This window comes from Leptonychotes weddellii, chromosome 10, assembly GCF_054177405.1.
Source record: "Leptonychotes weddellii isolate Sample4059 chromosome 10, ASM5417740v2, whole genome shotgun sequence".
In the NCBI taxonomy this organism is placed as follows: Eukaryota; Metazoa; Chordata; class Mammalia; order Carnivora; family Phocidae; genus Leptonychotes; species Leptonychotes weddellii.
Genome location: NC_138378.1, coordinates 85,973,106 through 85,994,129, shown reverse-complemented (window position 1 = coordinate 85,994,129; position 21,024 = coordinate 85,973,106). Strand labels below are relative to the sequence as shown.

General features: G+C 39.9%; 1 pseudogene; it reads right to left on the bottom strand.

The window, feature by feature from the left end:
• LOC102749315 (cytokine receptor-like factor 3 pseudogene) overlaps positions 1–18,087 on the bottom strand; it is a 65,795-nt pseudogene extending 47,708 nt beyond the window's left edge.
• Positions 18,088–21,024: the final 2,937 nt, after the last annotated feature.

Sequence of the window (21,024 nt, the reverse complement as noted above, 5' to 3'; positions counted from 1 at the left end):
CTGCTTACATGCTCTCTCTCTCAAACAAATAAAATCTACAAAAAAAAAAAAAAAAAAAGAATCCCTTTCTTATTTCTCAGCCACCACATGATTCCCATCTTAATTTCAACCACAACAGCCACACTCTAATCTGGCTTATGTATTGGGCACCCACAATTGATTTCCATCTCTAGGGAAAGATGAGTCTGGAAATATAAGTACTTTGGACAAGTGAGTCCAGTGACTGTTACCCGACACAAGTTGATAGAGACTATTTCCCAAGATAATGTTTGATGAGGGAAAATACGCCACAAAACGGGATAAAAGGGATGCTGGGCATGCCATCTACTGGGGTGGTATTCAATATGGTAGTTCAGGGTGGTGCAGGGGTAGGAGGTAGAGGTGGCATGTGGACCAGTAAAAGCACTTTCCTATTCATCTCTAAGATCATATTTTGTTCTAAATGCAAAAATTCAGCATTTATTTTCTGGAGTTGATGTGAGAATTATGTAAGATAACATTTTTAAAGCATTCAGCATAGCACTTGGCACACAGCCAGCAATTAATACATTTGTTTGTTTTAAGTACTTTCTCTGCAACATTAAGTGAGGAAACACCAACATGCACTTTCCATATAGTGGCTCAACCACATGCTGCTCAAATATATTAATAGTCTGATTTCTGCTACTCATTTTGCAAAATCAAGACGAGAAAAATGGTTCTATAAACAGGAAGGGGAACCAGGAGAGGCATTTAAAATTATCTAGCTATGAAGACTACTCTCTTATGTTTCAAAGAGTGAAAAGGGGAAAAAAAAGGCACTGTGGTTCCATTAGAGTTCCATGCTTAGAAAGCTGGAAGGGTCAGAGGTTCTCTGAAAGCAGGGCACCTGAACTTTGGAAGTCCATGTACAAAGTTTCTATGGAAAAAGCCACAAAGATTGCATTTCCCCCACTCTAGAGGGACACTTCCTGCCTGCAGTAAAATTCTTTGTTTTATACCACATCATGCTGGGCTGGGAAAATAATACTTGTGATTGCTCCTATATTTATTTCCCCTGCAAATTGCTGCCAGGACACCCCAGTTCTGTGCAGTGAATCATTATTTTGTCACATCACAAATATCAGCAGCACCTAGCTGATTCCACTTAAAATCAAAAGAATGAAATGCACACACACACACACACACACACACCCCAGAAACAAAGCCCAAATCTCAAACCAAGCATTAAATATCCCTGAAATTCCTGCAGCAGGCTTGGTGTTCTTTTTATGCAGGGAAATGGAGCTACAGTCTGCAGTGCAGTATTGGCTGTTTTCCTGATTTGCTTAGGTTAGTTGTAAAAGAATTTCTGCTCTTGCTGTGCGTTTAAGTGTGAATGACAAAGAACAGGAGCACAGCTGTGCCCATTAGCACTTTCCTCCGGCACTGACTCTTCAAGAAGTCAGGCACTAAGCTTAAAACCAGTGCCCTAGTCATAAAAGATGCCAAGTACATTACTTCTTCCTTTGCTAAATTCTATGAGGATAACTATAGTGTGGAACATGTCACAATTTTAGTCTCTTACACTTTCACATATAATATGCTTCCTGGTCCTCATACCCATCCTGTAAGACAGATGGGGCAGGATTATGTATTTTCAGATAAACATACACAGTGACTCAGAAAAGTGTTTTGTCCACAATCACAAAGCTAGGAAAAAACAGCTGGAACTCAAAACCAAGGGTCCTATTTTTGAATTTGGAGTTTTGTTCACTAAAGTTCTCATTTCTTCTACAAGAGTGTCTGCAAACAGGCTTCTGCCAAATGGTGATGTGATGCCAACCCCACTTTAGGCTTTCTTTCTCTTCTCCTCAACATCCAGGACCCTCATGCTGACTCCCCCTCCAACACACTTGCCCTTGTGCCCTAGTTCCTGGGATGCAGGATGAGTCCTTGTTCAGCTCTGCACTTCTCATGAGTGAGGGGCTGGACAAATGATTGATAGTGGCTGTTATGGACAATTGTGTATCCTCAAATTCATATGTTGAACTCCTAAGACCTGATGTGATGGTATTTGGAGATGGGGGCTTCAGGAGATAATTAGGTTTGGATGAGTTCTTAAGAGTATTGGTGACCTTGTAAGAAGAGACACCAGAGCTTTCCTGCTCTCTCTCTCTCCCATGTGGGGACACAGTGAGAAGGCAGCCATCTGCAAGCCTGGAAGAGAGCTCTCACGAGAACCAGACCACGCTGGCCACAGACTCCTGAACTGTGAAAAGTAAACTCCTGTTGTTTAAGCCAGTCAGTCTGTGGTATTTTGTTTGGTAGCCCCTGCTAATACATGGCTTCATGCATTTCCTATCCTGGTGTGTGCATTTCTTTTCTAATAGAAACTCGTAGATGCACAAGCTTTAACCTAGAGCAATAGGCATTGGAGGCAGCATGGAGGAGCACGGTCTACTGAAGTGTAAGGCTGGTCTGATCTTATTGGGGATATTCTCTTGGCTCATATAAGTCAGCACTCCAAGAGGAATGCGCTCTCAGCTGCTGCCTTTCTACTGTCCCCTCTCTTCCCCATCACAACAACACCTCCCAAAGAACTGAAGACTGGCCCACAGGTAACTAGAGGCTGGTCATGGAGAGTTAGTCATGGTTCAGCCACTTTTTTTTTTTTTTTTTTAGCCTTGTGAATATGGGGAGTTATTTTTTCCCTGGACTTCAGTTTTCTCACTGATAAAATAAGAAGATTAAACTAAACCATTTTGTAAACTTTTTTTCTCTTTTGACAGCAGACTCCTATTTTCAAATGTAAAATAATATAGGTTGTCAATACAAAAAACAGATAAACATTATGCTCTTTCCCTTTTTTAACAGAGTGACCTGCTCGGCGAAAGGGAAGTGGCTATAAAGGAAAAAAGAGGAGATATGGAAACGAGAGAGATTTTCATTTATTTTTTTGTGTGTATCCATTTAGCAAACATTTATTAAGCTTCTTTTGGATAGTACGGTCAAGGATGCAAAGATATTGCAAAACCCTGTTCATCGTCTCTGGGTCTGTAGGAGACAAGACATATGGATCAATAACTAAAACATGAGGTAGAAATGACATGAGCACAGCTAACTTGCTGAGACAGTTCAGTAGTGAGAGATGAGAGACAGTGAAGGGGACAGAGACAGAGAGAGAGAGGGGAAGTAGTAAAGGTAGTGGTTGGTCTGAAACCTAAATAATTAAAAGGCATACAATTCTCTATGGTCATTTCCAAATAATGAATTATATCTTAAAAGAGGTGAGTGAAGGGGGCACTGTGTGTTTAATTCCAATGAGACTGCTTGGATGTCCAAAGACATTCCAGTCCAACTGCAGTGTCTCTCCTAGGTCTTACTCAAATAGATTCTCAGAAGGACTTGCTCCTTAGTTATCTGGATTAGCTGTCTCTATTGATCAAATTTATCAAGTAGCAGCTAATCTCTCACACAGAGACCTACTTTATTTCATTATGCCCTAAGAACATTCTCCCTTCATGGACCCAGACCTATAAGTAGAATTTTATAGCACCAGAGCCTGATAGTATTTTAATTAACTCAGCTAAGCCTTCCTATTATGCTCAGGAGCAGAAGTTTGTAGGTTAATTTAGTTTTCTTAATTACAATGATAAGGCCAGATAAAAATTCTGATACAGTACAAGTTAGTAGCCCACATGCTTAATTACCCAGGGTTGCTGCCATATTTGGTATTCTCTGTTTACTGAACTCCAGACTCATTAACGACACCTCTAGACACTTATTCTCTATATAAAGTTGCTTGCTGATTCCAGACCTGAGTTGAACTTTAACTCATGAGAGAGATGAGTTCAGTTCCAGACTCTAGACTTGTGCTGTGGTCAGAAGGCACTCTTTCCCTCAGGAAATTTTAGAAACACCTGATTAAAAAGAGAACAATGCCTTCTTTGGAAAAATGCCTATTCAGGTCCTCGGCCCATTTTTTAATCAGACTGGGTTTTTGGTGGTTTGTGTGTGTGTGTGTGTGTGTGTGTTGAGTTGTATAAATTCTATATATATTTTGGATATTAACCTCTTCTCAAATATATCATTTGTAAATATCTTCTCCCATTTAGTAGGTGCCTTTCTGTTTTGTTGTTGGTTTCCTTTGCTGTGTGAAAGCTTTTTATTTTGATGTGGTTTATTTTTGCTTTTGTTTCCCCTGCCTCATGAAAAGATGCACAACATCACTGATCATCAGAGAAATGCAAATCAAAACCACAATGAGATATCACCTTACACCTGTCAGAATGGCTAACATCAAAAAGACAAGAAATAACAATTGTTGGCAAGGATATGGAGAAAAGGGAACACTCATGCCCTGTTGGTGGGAATATAAATTGGTGCAGCCATGTCAAAAATAGTACGGAGGTTCCTCAAAAAATTAAAAATAGAAATACCATATGATCCAATAATTCCACTACTGGGTATTTAACCAAAGAAAATGAAAGCACTAATTCAAAAAGATATATACACCCTTATGTTTATTGCAGCATTAGTTACAATAGTCAAGATATGGAAGCAACCTAAGTGTCCATCGATAGATGAATGGATAAGAAAGATGTGGTATACACGCACGCTCTCTCTCTCTCACACACACACACAAAGGAATTATGCAGGCATAAAAAGGATGAGATTATGCCATTTGCGACAACATGGATGGACCTAAGAGGGTATTATGCTAAGTGAAATAAGTCAGATTGAGAAAGATAAAAATAGCCATATGATTTCACTCTTATGTGGAATCTAAAAAAAAACAAACAAAAAGCAGAATCAGACCTGTAAATACAGAGAACAAACTGGTAGTTGCCAGAGGGAAGAGGGGTGGAAGGATGGGCAAAATGGGTGAAGGGGAGTGGGAGGTCCAGGCTTCCAGTTATGGAATGAGTAAGTCATGGAAATAAAAGGCACAGCACTGGGAATATAGTCAATGATACTGTAATAGTGTGGTATCGTGCCTGATGGTGGTATCCTTGTGGTGAGCACAGTATGTAACATCCAGAGAAGCTGAATCACTATGTTGTACACCTGAAACGAAGGTAACACTGTGTGTCAACTATATCAAGTCAAGTGCTTTTTAAAAAGAAAAAAATCTAACAATTTAAATAGTTACCATTTGCTTATTCAATTGTGTCTCCTTGGGACCTCTCCTGAACTTGAGAGATGGGGTAGAGAAGGACAGTTTCTCAGCCTCAGCACTACTGACACTGGACCAGACAATCCTTTGCTTTGGGAGACTGTCTTCAACACTGCAGGATGTACAACAGCATCCCTGTCCTCTACCCACTACTTGCCATAGCACTCTTACCCCTCTTGTGGCAACCAAAAATGTCTCCAGACACTGCCTGATGTCACCTGTGGTACAAAGTTGCCCCAGCCAAGAACCACTGGTTGTTGTGGTGTTTAATGTGTGACTCTGTAGTTAGATGGGCTTAAACCCGCATCTAGGGGTTGTGACCTTGGGCACTTGACTTAAACTCTGAATTTCCATATATATGGAAAGGGATAAGTGCACCCACTGTATAGCACTGTGGTAAGAGTCAAACAAATTAACAATGTGAAAAGTTCTTAGAATTGTGCTTGGTGCACAGTAAACAATAAATAGAAAGTATTATTCATATTATTAGTATCGTCCAGAGGAATCTACATTTTACAGATTTATTTTTTATAAAGACAAGGACAACCGATCATAAAAAAACATGAGCAGCCAGTTGCCATCCCAGAGTCTATAGCTGGTCAATGTCCTAGCCTGGTGAAGGGAACGTTCCAGCTTGGAGTCATAGATATATTTTTTTTTTTATTCTTATGTTAATCCCCATACATTACATCATTAGTTCTAGATGATGGAGTCATAGATATAATGCAAATTCTGTTTCTGTTGCCTTGATCAGTTGTGGACAGCCTTCCCTTTGCCCCTCAGCATTCTTCTTTAAAGAAGAACATCTCCTACACCACAGGGCTATATTATAAACCATTCAGTACAAGACTGCAAAAACAAAAAAACCTCCCACCTGCCCCTGCCTGCTTCCCCACCTTCCTATCCTTGTCTTTCTTCCTTTTCTTTTTCCCTTTTCTTTCCATGTCTGAATATCAAAAGCTTTATTTTTATTGGTTCTTATTTTTAAAGAAGAGTGAGTCTCAACTACCTGAGAGCTTGTTAGAATACCGGTAACTGGGCCCACTTTTTTTTTTTTTTTGGGTAAGATTTTATTTATTTTATATTTATTTGAGAGAGAGAGAGAGAACATGAGCAGGGTGGGGGGCAGAGGGAGAAGCATGCTCCCCACTGAGCAGGGAGCCCGACGTGGGACTGGATCCAGGACCCTGGGATCATGACCTGAGCCAAAGGCAGAGGCTTAACTGACTGAGCCACCCAGGAGCCCCCTGGGTCCACTTTCAGAGTTTCTGACTCAGTAGGTCGGGGGATGGCATGTAAGAATTTGCATTTTGCATTTCCAATGCATTCCCAGGTGATCCTGATGCTGATGCTCCTGACTGAGAACCACTCTGAACTAAAGTCATATTTACTGCTACGCTCTAGAACAGTGGTTCTGAACCTTAAGCATGCATTAAAATCCTCTAGATGGCTTTTAGAGACATATTGCTGGGCCCCATCCCTGAGTTTCTGATTTATTAAGTCCATATATTGAGAGCTTTGGAAAGGCTCTCAACTTGAGCTGCACATTAGAATCACCTGGGGAGTTTTAAAAATAAGTCCTAAAGCCTAAGTTCCAACCCAGACCAATTAAATCAGAATCTCTCTGTAGTTTGTAAGGCTTCTCAGGTGATTCCAATACGCAGACAAGGTTGAGATGTCATTCAAAAGCATATACAGAGATTTACAAAATCTGGGAGGGCAAGAAGGGAATTTGAGGATTTCATACTCAATTTGACAAATGCTAAACAGAAAAAGCAATTCAGAGCTTTGGGTATTGAAGTGATGAGCATATATTTTGTCCCTATCTACCTTGGATTAGCAATAGAAAGACTCACAGGCCTTGGGGGTTCTAAGGGACTTTGTAGTGTTCAGGTAGTGACCTTGGAAAATTCATGACAATCTGAGGTGAAAGTCAGAAACAGTTTTTTCAGAGATCAGATAAAGACATTTAGAACATTTTAAAAGACAATAAATACGTTTTCTAAGGCATCCTTAGACTTTGATAGTCTTGGTATTCTACATTCTTTGTCCTGATTGCTGTTGAGAGACGTGGAGGGACTTGACTCTAAATAACAATCCTGACTCTTGAGTGATTGGGCCCATTGTCCCCAAAGAGACAAGGTATGTCTTTCATTTTTCTAAAAGATTCTGGAAATGCCTTGCTCCTCTCTATTCCAGCATTAGTTGGACTAGCTGATCAGATACAGGTATATTGAGTACTCCTGAGTTAAACAGCCATGGAAACCAGGAACTTGGGTGAGGAGGACCAAGGAAGCAATGTCATATTGTAATGAATACAAAGCAGCCTGAGACGGGGCCTAGGTAATGTCATCTGACCATGCCTCTGGGGCTTTGAGGTCAGAGAAGAGCTTTGAGCCTTAAGGAGACTAGGGCTACCTGGTGAAGACAGAGAAAGATGGTGGTTTGGAACTAGGTCTGGCCCTCATGGACCTATTAGTGGGTGGCTGTGATCAGATGGTGCTGCTGGTGGTACCCATTCCCAGAAATTTACCTGGTATCTTTCTGGACACAAGACATTGCTTCAGCGAGAATAAAAGGTTCTCTCCTCACCCATAATTATTGCACTTTAACTAGTCTCTTTAAAAGTAACCTACCCTGTTTTCACACACTATCATCTCTTAAGCAATGTGGGAAAAGCCCCTCTAAAACCTAAAACTATTCAGCATCACATTCAGCATTCTTTCCCCCACTGCACCCCTACCAGGTCCCAGAATGGACCTCCAGATAACTCAGGTCTCTCTTCTGCCATTTTGGGTTTCCTGGAATTGGGAATTCCTGTAATTCTCCACAACTTCTTTCTCCCTCATTTCTTGGGCACTGATCCCATTACACCTCCATCTTCCCATCAGTGACCTCACCTGACACCTCAGGTTTTCCTAGGAGGTTCGTGTGCAACTTGGCTGTTTGTAGACAGAGCTACTACTCTATGTTCTTCTCTCCTGCTCCTGGCCCCACTCTGATAAATCCATGTTTCCGATGGTTAAGGTGAGAAGGCTTGATTTTTGTGCATCTAATTCAATTGCATTCCTTGCTAAAGCTATATAGGCTTTTTTAACTTCTTGCAGTGGGAGAGTGGTAGGGAGTCAAATAATGAACACATCAACAAGAATTCTTCTCATGTTCTAAAAGCACTTGTCCCCCTCCCCCCTCCCCGTGCTGCGCTGCATCCAAGTAAAGTCAGTGGTGCTTAGTAGTGATAAATCTTGAAAGTGGGATGATTTTCCTATTTGAAAGTAGGCAAGCAAGAGTCAACCTAGTTTCTAGTCCCTGCTTCCCACAGGAACAAGGACAAATAGAGAAGAAAGCACAAAGCAAACATTCTTAGATCATGTTCTTAACAAGTATAAAGGGGTTCGAGTCCTACTCTGAAGTGAGGATTTTGACAAATGTCTTCCCAAAGGACTAATTTTGAATTCCATGATTATTTAAGTAAAAATTAGGTGGACATTATGAAAAAGTAAAATAATAATTGCAATATGTGGTAGTAACTTAAAGGGGTTTCGTAATGCAGTGGTTTTGAACAGGGTTCCTCAGAGCTATGATGTTATGAGAGGTGTCTCAGGGTGGGGAGATGTGATGGAAGATGGGGGGCAGTACTCTATTGCTTTGTACCTTCCTCACTTCAACAGAGTCACTCTGCTTTCTTTGTCTTCATACGTAGGATAACTTAAATAGACTTATATACTTTATATGACTTTATGCTACAGATTTATAAATTTATTTAAAATTAGATTATTTGTGGTCATTTCTATGAAAGGTTCTACATTAGGTATAACCCTGAGCAGCAGGACTGGCATTTCTTCCTGGTTAATAAACTGGTTAAGCTAGGTCTGGCCTGACTGAGATGCCAACTGCAAAAGAGACGAATGTGGTACAGTGAGGGAGGAATGGATTCTCCCAAATCAGCCAAGAAACAAATAAGCCAAGAAAGTCCCTGTAACCAGGGAGATCGAAGATCTCTCCATGCTCCAGAGAATGACCAGCTTCAGTTGGAGTTTAAAATGTTTAGTTTTCTGATACTTTATCCTAATATTTCCTCCGAGAACTCACATTTCAAAAACATTTTAATTAATTTACAATTAGCCACATTTAACATCATCTCCATGTTTTTGTTAATACAAAGACCTATGCCCCAGAAGGATAAATGACCTGCCCAGGGTCACAAATTTAGAGATGAGATAAAGATTCCCTACTTCCTTATCCAGTGTTCTTTACAATACTGATTAAAACCAATTTTAGAAGCTGATCAGTACTTCTTTCTTTCTGATGAGTTCTTATTTCTAATGTACTTTTACATAGGAGCTCTGCACACAAAATGTAAAATCGTGGAAATGTTTTAGATGAAGCCAAGTTGGGGAGGAGGCTTTTAATTCTAGCTACTTTATGCCCCTCCTTTTCTTTCTCCACCTCCAGCAGCAATCCTGGGGCTCCCGTGGATCACAATTGGAAAATGACTGTTCTGGGTATGGTATTAACAGCTGGAGTCCAAAGGCCTCTAGATCTTCCTCCTTTCCTACCTATTGCTTATATGAGTAATATTGGCAGGGCTGAATGTACTAGACTTTCTACCCTAAGACCTTGCAAGGTAAAATACTAAAAAGAATTTTCGCTTTCAATTTGTGGTATTAAGTCAACTGAAAACAGTACGACATTTACTAGTAGCTTAATGGCCTATTAGGTGGACATTTTATTGCTTCCATAATTTTGAATTAATTATATCCCTCGTACTTTAAGTCCATATGGTATCCTCATTTACAACATTGTCACACTTGTCCAAACACTCCTCTATAGAAAACGCACAAAATCTAAATATTATGTGAATTAAAAACATGATTAAATCTCTGCTCCATAATTAATTGAAAGATGATCATGTGTAATATCACTTCAATTTGTATGGAAATACTTAAACCACAATTACTCTATCAGGTTAACCCAAACCCTTTCTTCCAGTATTCTTTTTCCCTCCCTCTAATGCACCAGAGTAATACTCTTCTGTTGCATGGCACACTCAATTTTTTAAATCACTTTAAAATATATCATTTTATGTAATACCGACGGCAGGCAAAACATGCATTATTATTTCTTTGTAACAAATGAGAAACATTGATGCTTACAGAAGTTAAAAGATTTGTTAAGGTCATAGGTATAAGTCAGGTTGGCTTTTGAGAGACCCAACCTCCTTACAGGAGAGGGAGTAGCTGGTTTAGGGACCACCTTCCAAAGGAGCTTCTCTCCTCTTGCTTCTTTATTGAACCCCAGGGGATGATGGTGCTGTCTCTCACTGCATAGTTAGGCAGGGCCAGGGCACCAAACTGCCTTTGCAAACACCTTCCTGTCAGGAACAGGTGCTAGGAAGCCAAGAAGGTGAGCACCCTGCCACTGCTCAGCTGTCTGAAAGTCTAAACGGTATTTTGTTTCAAATCACATGTGGGCTAAGCGGGAGGTGGGGGTGAGGAGAAGACAAGGGCAAATCTCCTTAAGTCTATGTCTTCAAGACACAAGTGTTCAAAGCCAACATTTGTGCCCTGAAAATCTATGTTCAATGGCATAATTCTGAATCTCAAAAAAGGGTGAAATTTTTCCACCTCAGGATACTAAGGGCTGTTTGTCCTTTTATTTTTTTTATTTTTTTTTTTTAAAGATTTTATTTATTCATGAGAGACAGAGAGAGAAGCAGGCTCCCCAAGGAGCAGGGAGCCCGATATGGGACTCGATCCCAGGACCCTGGGATCATGACCTGAGCTGAAGGCAGACGCTTAACCATCTGAGCCACTCAGGCGCCCCTGTTTGTCCTTTTAAATGCTGATCAATCAACCCAGCAAAAGCTTACTTTTAACAGGTGTTTACTGAGTAACTACACTGTGCTCAGAGCAGTCTTCAAACAGAGATCAGAAAAAAATGTCAAAGCAGACAGTCTATGATTGTAGAATCCATGTAGACTATCGACACTTTATCTTAGAGCAAACTTATCCCAAGAGAACACCAGTAAAATAGGAATGCTACCACTGGAACCAGATTCGTCAGGCTGCGTGCTTCCCCCACCCCATTTACACACAAACTAAGTAGAACAGGGGCTTGAAGGATGGAAATGGGATGAGTGGAAACAGAATTTAATTTAATAACTGGCTGGAATATGAGTTTCAGTATCTTACTGACAAAGCATGATTTTTTTGTGTAAAAGTATTGATCCTTTCTCTCAAAGTGATTAAGGTGATTTTGGGGACATTGACAGTACACACACACACACTCAGCCTGTGAAATAGAGAGTATGGCTGAGCCAGGTGGGAACGCGTGAAGGAGTCTGGCGTACACTCATGTCATCAGTGATGGTGAGCGCTGTCACTTCCTCAGCTCTCACAATAGCGATCCGTTAATTGCTGTACTTTATTATTTTTTTCAGTGGTTAGGAAAGAGCTGGGGAATCTTTGGGGAAACCTTGCTGTGTTTTGAATACACTCTTAGTTTCATCTCTAGTATTTTTGTCAGTGTTCTGATGTGATACCAGTTCTTACTGAGATATTATTTTCGAGAATTCTCTAACATGGACTTTAAAGGTAAACCAGACTCATTGTTTTTTTGTCACCTCAGGCTTGTCATCCTTTACAGCAAAATCATTTCCCTGTTTGTGATGTGAATTATTCACTAATATAACTACACTACATGCTGATATTGGATAACAGGATTGAAATAACCCAAGACAAATGAGGAGTGGTAAGAACCTGTGGGGAGAAGGAAGATTTGCTTGCACTGCATTTAAGGACATTTTCACAAAAGTTAGACAATGCATTGGTTCACTTATTCCACAGGGGGGAAAATCTCCACATCTATTATTCTTCCTCCTCACACTCATAACTGTACACATGTATTCAGGCCATAATGAGAAGAAATAAATCAAATTATATGTTTATCAACTCAAGACAGTTTGGCTCCAACAGAGTTTTGAAAAAAGTGGCTCTTTTTTATGGAGCAAGTTTTTACTCTATCAGCCTTTGAGAAAATGGGTAATGCCAGAGTCTCATTAGAATTATCACAGCTTGGGGCGCCTGGGTGGCTCAGTTGGTTAAGCATCTGCCTTCGGCTCAGGTCATGATCCCAGAGTCCTGGGATCAAGCCCCGCATCGGGCTCCCTGCTCGGCGGGAAGCCTGCTTCTCCCTCTCGCACTCCCCCTGCTTGTGTTCCCTCTCTCGCTGTGTCTCTCTCTGTCACATAAATAAATAAAATCTTTAAAAAAAAAAAAAAGAATTATCACAGCTTATTTTGTTGTTTTATTGGCTTTGTTTCTTCAAAGTAGGCTTTCCTGATCTAATTCACCTTGATGATTATAATGTATTCTCCCAGTATTCTTCTCTTCCGTGTACTTCGTTTGTACAGCCTGTCTGGGGAAAGCAGGTGTTGGTGGTGGTGGTGGTTTAAGAAAACTCAGGAACACTACTGTGTACTTCCAGCAAAGTCTATATTCTTTCCTAACTGGAAATTCACTAAGTATGCCTGGCACTCTCAACTTGTTTAGAAAACATACTGGGGATTCTCAAAATGCAGAATTCATGGTTATAGCTATGAGGTGAACACAAGAAAAAGTCAGATGCTACCTGAGGGCTAGAGTGTAACAGCTGTGCAGGGGCAGGGGACCCAAGATTCCAGGATCAGGTCCATGCCTTTTTGGGCACCTGCAACCTTGCTGTGAGCCATACCCTAGTAACAATAAGGTACTCAAAAGGAACGGCACGGTTGGAGCTTGGGATGTAGAATGTTGGGGGCCAGATGGAGATTCTGCTAGTGAGTAAATGAGATACCAAACTGGTAGAAGTTTTCAAGTATGTGATTTTCTTTTAATCTGGCAGAATAATCCTCCTTATAAATTGTTACTCAGTCTTCTGACATAATTCAGACAGCTCTCAACCGGCTCTATTTACCTTCTTTCAAAGGTACAACAAATGATACTCTCACAAGGGTCCTATGGGTTTCACTTCACCATGCTCAACTTTTTTCATTTCTCTTATCTTAAGGCTATGTTAAGATGGAATCACTGATTTCACATGAAATGACAAAAACGCACTATGAAAAATCGGCACTGGTGTTTTGCTAAAGGGAATCCTTTACTACTCTGAAACGCAGTGCACATGTGTGTTGTCACTATGAGAGAAGCCGGAATGTTAATAGTGAACATTTTCCTGGACAGTATAATCTGGAAGCTCCAGTAGTCCACCCAATTGAGTAGAGCTAGGGCATATTTTTATTATTCTGCAGGAGCTGTACAATGCATCTGTTCATGGAGTATCTAAGCAAGCACCCTTCACTCCCCCAATACTTCAACTGAGACCATTTTATTTCCCTGATAATTCCTTGCCTTGAGACAATCAGGTGTGATATGTATCCTCATCATGATTTTATGAAGCAGTAAATGCCACCACCCCCGTCTACCAGGAGGCAGCATCCACTGAAGGGTGAGACTTCGAACCACACTGTTTTTTTGAAACACCATAGGAAATATATCGCTGGTACGTTCGGCTCCTGTTGCAGATTCTGTTATGTCTAAAGTCCTAAAATGTGAAGCTTTCTGTTGTTTACTGCACTACCAGAGAGACAGTGCAGGCACACCAAAGGGCATCGTCCTCATTTTTAAATGCTTTGGTTGGAAAGCTTTTCCTTCACCAGAGGCTTTGCTCGGGAACAGCTAAGACCCTCTGAGGCTGTGAAGGAAAGCCCTGCCAGAAGACGGGGAGTGGAAATGAGGCAGGGAGGGACTTGTTCAAGCCTCAGCATGACTCACAGGATCAAGAGGGCTAAGATAGGAGGCAGAGAACAGAATAAAAACTAAAGTTTTGGGCAAATTAGACAAACTTGTTCAGTTGACTATTTTACGGAATTTTGGCTGAGCAAGGCTGTGTATAATCATTGTTATTAGTACATTTGATAATCAGAGTCATCTTTAGCCTACTGATAAATGTAATGTGGTCTATGCCTACCTGGGAATGAAGCCTAGCATTTAACAAAAATGTTAGAATATTTGGAGGTTTCAATAGAAAAAAGGTTTTTGTTTTCTTCTGTCTAGTAGCAATGCTATCAGCCCAAATTAAGCGCTACAAAGCTACCAGTTAGAAAATTAAGGCTCACTGCTGCACACTGGATGATTCTTTTTAGTGGGTAAGAGCTTGGGATTTGGATTCATAATACCTCGATTCAAATCCTGCCTTTTCTACTTCCTAGCTGTGTGAATTTGGGTAAGTTACTTAACCTCTCTATTTTGTTTCCCTATGTAAAAACTGAAAATAACAATAGTATCCGAGTTACACGGTTTTGTTTTTTTAGAATTAAATGATATAAGGCAGATAAAACACTCAGCACAACACCAGATGCTTAGTAAATGATTTGTAAATGTTATTAATGTTATTAACAATTAAGTAATATTAGGCAAATTAGTTTAGAAGTCAATCAACTTAAGAGTGGATTCTAGAAAGCATCCTAATTACACAGATACTAAAGTAGGCGACTGCCAAAGCTCTTTGTCTGTTAAGGCACCGTCTACGAGGCAACTGTGACTTGACAACAGAACTACGTAAACCTCATAAGCAGTAAGACTTGGTTCTCTCCCACGTACACAGTTCTGTTGTTGTTTTTCTAAAACCGTGCTCTTTTTTCCCCCAAGTTTTTATTTAAATTCCAGTTAGTTAACATAGAGTGTACTATTAATTTCAGGTGTAGAATTTAGTGATTCATTGCTTACATACAATACCTAGTGCTCATCACAAGTGCCCTCCAAGTGCCCACCTTGCCCATCACCCATTTAACCCATCCCCCCCATCTGCCAACCCTGTAGTAATCCTCAGTTTGTTCTTTATAGTTATCTGTTTCCTGGTTTGCTTCTCCACACCCCCCCAGGTTCATCTGTTTTGTTTCTTAACTTCCATATATGAGTGAAATCATATGGTATTTGTCTTTCTCTGACTGACTTATTTTACTTAGCATAATACCCTCTGGTTCCATCCATGTCATTGCAAATGGCAAGATTTCATTCTTTTTGATGGCTGAGTAATATTCCATTGTGTGTGTGTGTGTGCGTGTGTGTGTACACACACACACACCACATCTTCTTTATTCATTCACCAGTCAATGGAAATTGGGGCTCTTTCCATAATTTGTCTTTTGTTGATAATGCTGCTATAAACATCAAAGTGCATGTGCCCCTTTGAATCTGTATTTTTGTAGCCTTTGGATAAATGCCTAGTAGTGCAATTGTTGGGTCGTAGGGTAGCTCTATTTTTAACATTTTGAGGAACCTCCATGCTATTCTCCAGAGTGGCTGCACCGGCTTGTATTCCCACCAACAGTGTAGGAGGGTTCCCCTTTCTCTGCATCCTCACCAATACTTGTTGTTTCCTGTGTTGTTAATTTTAGCCATTCTCACAGGTGTGGAGTGATATTTCATTGCAGTTTTGATTTGTATTTCCCTGATGATGAGTGATATTGAGTATCTTTTCAGATGTCTCAAAACAGTGCTCTTTTTAATTTATTAAACTCTAAATTTCTTGAGAACAACATCTTACACCCCCAATGCTCAGAATTCAGTGTGTCATTAAAAAATGTTCCCGAAGCACTGACTAGGAGTTGCCATAACTTTACACTAGGGTCTTTGGTTGTTATATCTAGTCAATAATCACATGAGTAATGTTTTAAAGCAGCAGGGTTTCTATTGTTTTTGGATGGCTATAAAAGTGAAGATCTTTGCTTTGGGAAGGCACTTTCATAAATGTGTCATTTTGAGAGAGCCGGCACTCAACTGGGTTGAAGTTGCAGGTGGTGCCCATCATCTGTCCCTTTACCATCAGGATCCTACACGTTTCTCCTTTTTTGGCCTCTTACTTTACTTTGCTTTATAGTTTATTATTTCCAGATGCCAAGTCTTATCAGCTCGGAATTGGAAGCACATTAATTATTCTTTTTAAATTTTCCAGTGCCGGATCCTCAGCACAGTGAGTATCATCATGGCTCCACATGGCTTTTGGATAAATACATGATCAAACAGAGAGGTCTGCATGAGCTTTCTAATTCATAATGTAGACATTTAAAAATCATGGAACCTCATCAACCTACACCACATCAAGAACTTCTGTTGTCAAGCCTTTCCTAATTTCTCCTTAGGTGGTCTTGTCCAGCTTTCCATAGCTTTATCTACTGATGCACACAGGCACAGAAAGATTTTCTCCATTTTCTGAATTAAAAACAGGGCAGGATACATGCTGTTTACTTGTGTTCTACAATTTAGTAGAGAAGATGTACTTAATCTTCTTTCGATAGTTCTGCTGTTTGGTGCAAGCTGGGCAGGACAATACAGATTGGGAGTTGTATAACTTATCTCTGACATGGTAACTCATTGCACACTTCTTGTTCTATTTCTTGGATTCTTTGTCTAGTTCAGAGCTGGGGAATTCCACCCTAAATCCCATTTGACTAGAACCCGGGCTATAACCTGAGAACTGCCTCCGGAGGCTCAGTCTCTCTCTAACGGGTTCTCTCTACTCCTGGAGCCCTGGTGTGAATAGACCACTCTATGAAGTTACACTGCTGGTCTCCACTTATCTGTATGGATCCTGTATGGTATTTGTATGGCCAAAACTTCTTGCCTTTCTTTGCCTTTATCTGCTTGCCAGTTTCACAGCTCAAATATCAACAATCATCTAAATCAGCATCTCTCAAACATCAGTCCATAAAATGCAAGTTCTGGGAGATGCTAATAGATGTTCTTTCATTATTATATTTGAAAAATACTTTTTCTCCCTCTTGAAGAAACATATTGTGTGGTAGCACATTATAGGCTCTGAGATGGCTTCCTCAGAGAAAAAATGTACCTGCTTAATTTGAATCTGGAACATTTGTAAAATTGCAACTCTTAATATTAAGTCCTATGAAACAGTGTTTTATCGAACACCAGTTTGCAAAATGCTGGCCTCGTCCTAGGTCACTGGGAATTCATTTACCTCTAAGGGATGACTCTTTGATCCTCAGATTAACCCTCCATGGGTTCCTTTCCTCTCAACCACGTCCCATTAGTAGGTTCCTGAAAAACCATCACCTGTTATACAGACATGGATCATAATCAATGGTTTTGGCCTATTAGGGACATCATCTTTTCTAGCTCCAACTGTTCTTCTCCCCAGAAGTTTTGTTTTGTTTTGTTTTTGTTTCTTGGAGGAAGAGGGAAATTCTTTTTCCTTCACAGTATTATTTCAGCTATTCAGCTTTCTAGGGGCATTTTGTATCTGTTACAAGACACTTGTTCAACTTCTGGCTTTAGAAATATTTTCAAAATAGCAACTAAAATCACACCTTGCAAATTACAGCTTAACTATCATCTCTTCATGTCAGATCACAAGTACAAGGCAGGCCCTTGAGCTAAACTTCTGTTACATGACATGTCAGCAAGGCAACTTGTCAGTCATGTACTCCCAATAATGACATTTTACTATCTAACAACTCCGAGTAAATCCATCATTTATACTTCAACCACAACCGTCTTGTGGCACCTCGCAATGACATTTACCCCATAACTTGTTATAGGCAAATATCTTGTTGAACTATTGGTTTTAAAGGTTGTGTTATAGCTCCTTTCCAGCAAGTGACCTTTTAGGGCAGCAAGGTCACCGACAGCTGGCTTGCTCCTCTGTGCTTTGTTCTAGTTTATTGCTAGGTTCTTTCTCATTACTGACATTATTTCTACCGTCTCTCCCAGTTTACCTCTTATTTTATCAATTTTTCTTCTGTCTTACCTAACAAGAGCCTCTGTGACATTTCTTTCCACTTGGAAGACGAGAAGGTTCAGATACAGAGAGTACATCTCACTGAGATCAAACGGTAGGAGAGAAGCAGAAGGACGGACAAGTAGACTCTGGGATTCTGGACCAGAGTCCATCTTACCCTGTTACCACTGTGTTTTTGGAATGGTCCCTAACTGAACAAAGAGTTTAAAGATATTGAAGAATGAACCATCAGAATGTATTCCCTCACATCCATCTTAGACTTTTATAAGCACTCTAATGGATAATAATCCAAGAAGAAATTGCTCTCATATTCCACAACAGTAAACTGGAACACACACACACACACACACACACACACACGTGTGTGTCTATATATATATATATATATATATATATATATATATATATATACACGTTTTATCAGACTTCCATTCCCACTAGTGTACCTGACATGTAGCTAGTGATAAATGTGTTAACTGAGTGAATGGATGACTGCTGTACCTCATTGACTGAAAGCCTCATGGTCCCAAACTTCAGAACCCTCTACTTCAATCTGTGCAGCATCTCTATTTTCCTCTAAAACACATCTCCCTCTGAGAGAGGTGAAGAGGGCAGTGGTTTATAGCAGATGCTGACTATACAGAGCTGATTACTTCAAATGAACGGAAGGAAGAGGGATTTCCAGTGACATTTCTGGGTAGCCCACTAAATGCAAATGGTGTAGCATAGAGTGTAGCCTAGAATGATGCCGGACTTGCAGGGGGAAAGAAATCATTAAAATACAATTCCATAGTTGGAGATACAGACAGTCTGAGGAATCCCAACTCTGAATTTAACTTCTCTCTTTCGTATCTGGGGTAGGGTGAGTCTTTACCATCAGTTATAGATGGGAGAAAGACCTTAGGGGAAAAAAAAGAGGAATAGAGGCAAGAAGGCAATGAAGAATCAGGACAAACTGGGAGGGGGAAAGTAAAAGCAAGCTCACCCCTTCACTTGCTTTCTGTAAGAAGCAAAGGAGAAGAGAAAGAAAGCAAGAAGAGATGAGAGGATGTGGGGGGATCAGGGGGTCAGAATGCAATGTTAAGAATGGGACATAGCACTGGCTTCAGATGACTCAGGGGCAGGCACTGATCTCGGTGACATCACAGTGTTCTGAGACCTTTGGTAAATTACCGGACTTGTTAGAATCTGCCTCTCTATAATAAAAGAGTAAAACAACACTTACTTCTGGAATATGAGGAATGGATTTGTACATAATAACAAGTGATAGTTATAAGTAAACATTGTTGTGTAGTTGTAGTACCAGCTAACACTTACTGGGCACTTATTTTGTGCAAGGCCAAGCGCTTTACATGGAGACTTTCATGTAATCCTCTCATGAGGAGAAGGTCCTGTAATTATCCTCATTTACAGACAAATAAACTGAAGTCTGGACAAGTTAAATATGCTACCCAGACCACACAGGTGTTAAGTAATACAACTGGAACTTAAGTCCACTCTGCCCGCATCCAAAGTCAATGTTCTTAACCATGAGGTCATATTGTATTGCTTTTTCATTAAAGAATCCACAAGGATAAGTTAAAGAACAAGGGAATTTGACCTTAAAAAACAAAACAAAACAAAGACAAGTAAAATTTGACAAGAGAAAGACTTTTGCAACATCAGGAGATCATGCAAAGTGGGCCAACACTCATTGTACTACTTCTCATGGTAAAGGGGGAAAAATCACACATCCCTACAGAGGCATGGAAACAGACCAAAGTGATCCTCAAAAAGAATGGCATTCCTTTGGAGCTCAAATTCAACTATTTTTTAAAAGTACAGATTGGGCATTTTCTTCCGTAACATATCTGGGTTAGTACATATATATGAATAGATACAGTCCCTGGCATAAACGTAAACACAAAAGATCGCCCAGGGTTGCTCAGAGTCTTATGTAAATAACTATGCATTACAAAGTGATTTCAGTGGCCATGGGCCTACCAGATTGCAATTCCGGAACAGTGGGATGGCACGAGTTCTTTTTGGGACTGTATACCTGACTGAGTAAAGAGGCTTCCAAAGAAAGTTTAAAATAATTCCAATGTATATCTTTTAGAAATTATTATTTTCTTGGAAACCAAGGCAGCATTGCAGATACTTCATAAAGTTCTTGAGGGGATGGGATGAGATAATGTATGTAAAGTGATTATTCTGGCACTTTCTTCCTAGCTCTTCTTAAGTAACCATCAGCTGCCTGCCTCAGCATCTTCCCCTTAAAAGGGCAGAAAGATTCACTTTGAAGGAAATGAGATCAACTTTAGAAATTGCAACTCTGAGGTCAGGACAAATGAATTCATTTGGGATGAAACCAAGAAATGTTTGTTGTAATTCAGATTTCTAAGGTCAAGACCTCAAGATCAAACCAGAAATTGGATTTACTTTTGAGAAATACACCAGGCACGGAGGAGCAAAAAGTTTAGAACTGTGTAAAGAAAACTTTGTGACCTATTCTGCCAGGCTCTAATCAGTTTTGGTTAATTTATTATAACAAAAATGACCTCAACAAACTTATATAGTAGTTAATGATGGTTGTAAAGTTAGGCTTCTGTAAGAAGTTTAGATTGGTTCCAATCATTCAGGTGGGTCACAGCTGGAAGAACCTTGCACAAATGCCCATGAGCTTTAAAAAAATGGCTTGATATGTTTACATAGGTTCTGACTAATTTAAACCAGTTCTGGTTTACTCAAAGTTGTTCCCATTCTTTTAAATTAATTTGGACTCATCCAGGTCAAGTTAAACCTATAAAAAGCGAGCCAGGTAAAAAGTTTTCTTTGGCTCAAAATGTTTTTGAACTACAGGATGAATTTATTTGTTTTTTGGGTGTTGAGTTTGAGAAGTTCTTTAAAACTTTTTGATCAGTTCTAATTTCTTTTTATTTAGATCACACTGCTTCTGAGTAAAACCAGTCATAACCAGGTCTTATCCTGTTCAAACCGAATCAGATCCATTTAAAGGAATTTGCTTGGTTTATGCCAAGCAGCCTAATGATCTGTTGAAATAAGTGCTGTTATTAGATCCCCGGTACAATAAAAAAATGAGAATATAG